This window comes from Halyomorpha halys, unplaced genomic scaffold (assembly GCF_000696795.3).
Source record: "Halyomorpha halys isolate HHAL.00 unplaced genomic scaffold, Hhal_1.1 Scaffold1571.1, whole genome shotgun sequence".
Taxonomy (NCBI): domain Eukaryota; kingdom Metazoa; phylum Arthropoda; class Insecta; order Hemiptera; family Pentatomidae; genus Halyomorpha; species Halyomorpha halys.
Window position 1 is genome coordinate 281771 of NW_027105204.1, and position 6000 is coordinate 287770.

The 6000-nt window shown below is 27.4% G+C and overlaps 1 protein-coding gene across 1 annotated transcript in view; it reads left to right on the forward strand.

The window, feature by feature from the left end:
• Nucleotides 1–3399: 3399 nt before the first annotated feature.
• The window catches only part of LOC136796248 (cytochrome P450 6a2-like), a gene marked incomplete in the record, with an annotated part of 13265 nt that continues 10664 nt past the window's right edge, over nucleotides 3400–6000 (forward strand). Inside the window, 1 exon segment of the mRNA XM_067049382.1 lies at nucleotides 3400–3700.

Genomic DNA, 6000 nt, shown 5'->3' on the forward strand with positions numbered 1-6000 from the left:
TACTGTGTTATTGACTGTATAAGTTGCCCTTTATGATGATTAATATTTATTTAATGAAAAAAATAATAAAGATTTGGTTGTTATTTTGATTAAAATTAGCAAATGAATTGTTTGATTTATTTTTACGTTCCTCATTCTAAAATTGTCCTAGCATTTTTACTTTCACATAAGTGTATTTAATATACAATTTTTTTTTAGTATTATTTCTATACATGGAATATGTTGGTAAGTGAAAGTATTGAAATCGCGCAAGATTTCGAATTCGAGTGATGGACGGAAATAGACATTTGGAGGAACCTCTGTCTGTAAAAACGAAAAGGCGTTCTAAACTGTAAATATATATTTATGGTGATGCTCCTATATTTATGGTGAACATATGGTGATGCTCCTACAAAAGCTCTCTCCCCTCTTGGCACGTTTTTATTAAATTTTAATTAAAATTAAAGTATTTCCTCATATGAACATTATTGTTATTTTTATTCAGCTTCAATTATGAAGTAGTAGTAACAATGATTTAAACTGAGAAAATATGATCAGCTATTTCAGTCTATTAATCCAATAGCATAGAGTCTCTATTATAATTAAATATGAGTAGGCGTGATTAAAATATTGCACCATGTGCCACCCATAATGTGTCTAGGAACAGTGGCGCCTATCCGGTTATGATGCCATTTATAATTGATCCTTAATACCATGTTGCTTCAGTAATTTTTTTTTATCTTTAATACAATTTTAATTTATTTGTCGTCGCACAAAAACATATAATGATGACGTCTTGAAGTTTTATGATGATGTCTCCCAGCTGCCATAGAGAAATATTTGGGAAATGTTACCCTAAATTGAGTGAAACATTGTTAGATGACAGTTCAATGGTGAAATACTTGTATATGATGAATTTGTCGAATTTTTAACTACTTCATAGATCATTTAGAAGAAATAATGGGGGGGGGGGGTGGTCTTCTCACTATCGATTGAATTTAAAGAATATCAATATATGATTCATTAGAAGAGGAAAATGGAAAAGTTAGCTGAACTGATTCATAGAGATCTACCACAGAATGTGTTAGTAGTTCAGAAAGAGTGGCAACTCTATTGAACGAATCATTAACTGAATTCGCTCTCTTTACTACTCAGATGACGAGAATGTTATAATCGAGTCACATTTTTAATAAGCTATTTTTAGCGGATCTATGCGTTTAAGACTCCTCAGTAAAAAAAAAATATTTTACACAATAGCCAAAACCTTGTTTCTCCCCTATAAAAACGGGTCTTACGATTTCGATGAAATGAGCTTTAGGTCATCTACTGAAGCCTTTCAATTTTCATATATGACATGAATCTACGAGAAAAAAACAGCATAAAGTTATGGAAAAAAGTAATCTCCACTCGCGCGTAACTTAAAAATTGTTCATTCTATGCAAATTATGTATATATTATTTTAAAGTTAATAAAATTTCTTAGAAACAAAAAATATAAACATAACAGAAAATTTTTACTTTTCTTACCACCTAAGTGTGAACGGTAATAGGTGTATTATGTGAGTATTGTATTCTGATCAAGTTTTCTTTGTGCAGTTGCAATATTAGTGTAGGAATAATATTAATATTGAGGAATTATTGTATTGGTCGTAGCAATGAAAGTAGTGTGAGGAGGCACACTATAATATTTATCAGTAGATCATGAAAATTCAGTTTTACGTTGTGTAAATCATAGTGATCCCCGAGAATAGCTGTCTCTTGAAACACACTCTATTTTCGATCAAGGCACTATTTTTGATGGACCATTTCATATTTGAGTAAACTTTGATTTCATGGATCATCTTTGGGTTTTTTTTTTTAATATTAGCCAAGCTTGATTTGCAAATGTACAGTAACAAAATTATTATTTTATTTGATTACTGGTACCCATCTTTACAATCAAACAATGGGCCATATATAAACAAAATTGTATTTAATCTATGGATTTTCCTAAATATTAAGTGATCACACCAGGAAATTTTTTTACAAAAATCTACACAGAAAAAGAATATACACGCACACTTTATATACTTTATACCACTACAAATTAAGAATGAAAAATATTAAATAAATACATTAGTGATATTTTTCAATTACATTATTTCATTTTGTTGAAGATAGTTAATACATTCTACCACAAATTGCGGACATTAAATATTAGTGTTCAAATATTCATTCATATCATATATACAGAAATAGGAGAATAAAAGAAAAAAAAGAGAAAAAGGGAAAAAATGTAAATGGTAACAGTAGTACTCACCCTATTAAAAGAAAAAAAATAATAATAAAGAAATTTGTAAATGAAAAGATATGTAAAAACATAAATGAATCTATATCAAAAATACAATAATATAAATCTGTTCAAATAATAAAAATAAATAAATAACAATGTTTATACAGAACATAGAAAATTAAATTTAAGTTATAATAAAATAAATATACATTTATACCTATGTACAAAACATATTGTATTTAAGTTTTTAAAATCAAAAGGTTTACTGACACAAATATGATATCGAACAGACAAAAAATAAATAAAAAATGAAATTAAATAAATTTAAACAAAATTACATAAGGTATAAATGGGGTTAATGGCCAATGATGTTTTACGCCACTAAACAAAAACAAACAAACCTATAATATAATATTTACATGAGCAATTTTAGCTTGGCAAAACATTGTTTCCTTTTATTAATAGATATAACGGAAGATGTTGTTTTAGTGAAATATGGAGCAATTTGTGTCATAACACATTGTATTGTGGGAAGACTTCGAGCATCGAGGTTATTTTTGTGTAGTGGGAGTAATTGCTAAATATTCTTATAGAAAAATTATGAAGCTTTTCCAATTTTATATAATTGGTTAAGTATGTTAAGCTCCAAAAGTAAAAAAATCAAAAAAAAAAACTGCTTCTTAGAGAATTAATTTATTGTGGGAGTTTGATTTGAATTTATTATTAATTTAAATTTTAACAATTTTTTTTTTATTGCTTTTATTTCGTCTGCCTTCTTATTGGTATATTCTGAGATCTGTCCTTAGGTAAACCAAGGCATTATATAGACTTTGACCAAAGGATGAGAATTAAGTTTATAGAAATGTGATTTTTAATTCACTTAGTTTTATCAGGTTTGGTCCTCCATTACAAAGCGATAGCGTCCGTAAGCAATTGAAGATATCATCATTTCTTGAAACAAGATTGATAAGGCGTTGTTATAACTTATGCATATTTTAAATAAAATACAACTTTTTGATCTTATCAGTAAATTAGTATAATATTCGTTATTACAATGGCAGTTGTAATTTTGAGTTGTTTGTTCATTTCTTACGCTTACCTTCAGAGCACAGGCAGGTATGATGGGACCGTAAAGAGTGAACCGAATGTCAATACAGCCACTGACTCAGAAGAACCTATAAGGTGTCGGTCCAAGGTCTTTTTGATCAGCATCAAATTAGCGATGTCTTTATTCCTCAACTGAAGCTTGATAAGATAAATGTCGTCGGTAAATCGATTTATTTACAATAATTTAAAACAGCACTTGTCGGAGTTAAGCATTCCAGTGCATAGGTTGAGCTAATTTGGTCCCACTCTAAACAGGAGAGTCCTTGATCAGTCCAGGGCCAAAGAGCCGACACAGTGTCACAGTTCTGTTCTGGTGTGCGTGCGTCAGTTCCGAGGTTAACAAGTAAGTACGTACTGCCATGTACTTATTTCTATTGTTATTAATAATATTTTTTTTACTCGTAAACGTATAAGAATTAAAATAAAAAACAAAATTAGCAAATAACCTCTTAATTAAGATTTAAGATATTTTGAATGTAGTTTCAATACTCAATTAACATTATAAAAATAAAAATAAAAACAGAAATAGCAATTAAAAACTATTTTATGCTTTTTATATATTAATCTCTTTCTGTTAAACCAAGATGTTACATAAGCTTCGGAAATCGGCGAGATAAACAATCAGAACAATTTAGAGTAGATAATTATACTAAGAATGGCAGGGTTTACATTTTTAAAAATGCAGTAAGGTTTCACTAACATCCCTAGTGTCTAGTAAAATCGTGAAAAATACTAAAATATTTTTTTTTAATTAATTTTTTATACATGTAAATAAATGCTCTTAAATCTACATTGTTAATAGTCTAGGGTTCACCGTATTTTTAAAAGTAGAATTTCTTTTTATTGATTGATTCGGTATATGATACTAGAAATATATTGACGCAACTGTAAATTTTATGAAATTGACTTAATTCTGTCTGCGGGCTCATAAACGCATTTAAAAAACTTCTAAAAATAAGTTCATTTCACAACATAATATTTAATATTTAGCGTCATTATTCTTGCGGAACTGCGATATGATTATTACTTCAGTTTCCATTTCTTCCTTTTTTTCATTTTAAAGCTCATTACATTCTTTATGATATTTAATTGCAATCATAAATGTTCCCTATATATAACTTAAACTATTAAACTAAGTTTAAATTATATATTGGGAACATTTAAGGTAGAACGTTTCGGATTTCCTACATAAAGTTAGTGAGCCTTTATACATTTGCGGAAGTCAAAAACATACAGAGTAATATATTAATGTGTTAGAAATCAGAAAAGTTAAAATAAATAGATGCTCGAACATGCGATCATATCACTGATATCATTTTTATTTTCTGGATCTCCTAAAATATAAAAAGGGGCTCTAATATGTTGGAAATCAGAAAAACTAAAATAAATCGATACACGATCTTAAAATTGATAGTTTTCTTATTTCCTAAGCGTCTGAAAATATGTAATGGGACACTCATGCATAAGTAATCAGAAAAGGTAAAAAATAAGCAAATTAAAAAAAAAAAAAATGTATTCGATACTTTTTAAAATACTTTTCGCCCAACTTGGAATAGTTGTGATTCCAAATTACTTCCTTGCATGAGCGTCCTTCCTTACAAAGTACTGTATCCCGTATCCTTTATGTGTTGTAACAGTATAGATTTAATTTTTTTTATTCGTATTTTTAAATTTCGCGATGTCTTACCAATATAATATTGTTTTGAGCATTGTTGTTTTGTAAATGAAATTGTATTTGTTATGTTTTATTTAAGATTTGTAATGTGCTTATCTAATTAGTCATAACTAATTAAAAATATTAATACGACAGCACTAGCAACAATTATCATAATTTTGATTACGATGAAGTAAAAATTTTAAATAATTTTAAAGATTCAAAGATTAGAAAATTTTTTGAATCAATTTACACCTAATAAAAAAGTTTATAAATTATAAAACAAGGACTACATGGATCAGCCAACATATATTTAAACAGATATAATAAATAAAATAAATATTTAAATATATATTTAGATATAATAAATATCAGTAGCATTGAGAGATAATGCTGATGTGAAGATATTTACTTTAAAAGGACAGAGTGCAATTCGAGAACATGGAATAGCAACATAAAATACAAAAGAGGTATATTGCATATTAAAGAGTAATAATTTAATAGTTGATTTATATAAAATGTTGAAATTTTAATCATTTTTTTTTAAAAATAAGATGCATTAATTTTAACATTTTATCAATAATTAGGCGAGTATCCAATACTATGTATTGGAATTGAAAATAAGCTTAATGTCCGAAATAAAAGGCGTAAGAATTTTTAAGGGTATTTGATTTTCTAAAAGTCATATATTGTCGTATAAATTATATCAAAAAATCGTTACGATGTCGAAGAAAATTATATCAGAAAAAGTTCACTAGTCATTAGATATTTTCTCTAAGAATACAAACATTGTTGATTCAAAGTTATTTATTTTTTTGTCATCTTAGAGAATAATTTAAAACTACGGAAAAAAAAGTAAAAATTATGGATTTGAATACTACTAGTACAAGAGCCCAAGAGGAGAAAAAATCAGTTTTTTCACCCCAATTTTTTATTACTTTAATGAAAACTACATACCAGGTCATTCAAAAAGTCCTGTCGTTTTTTTG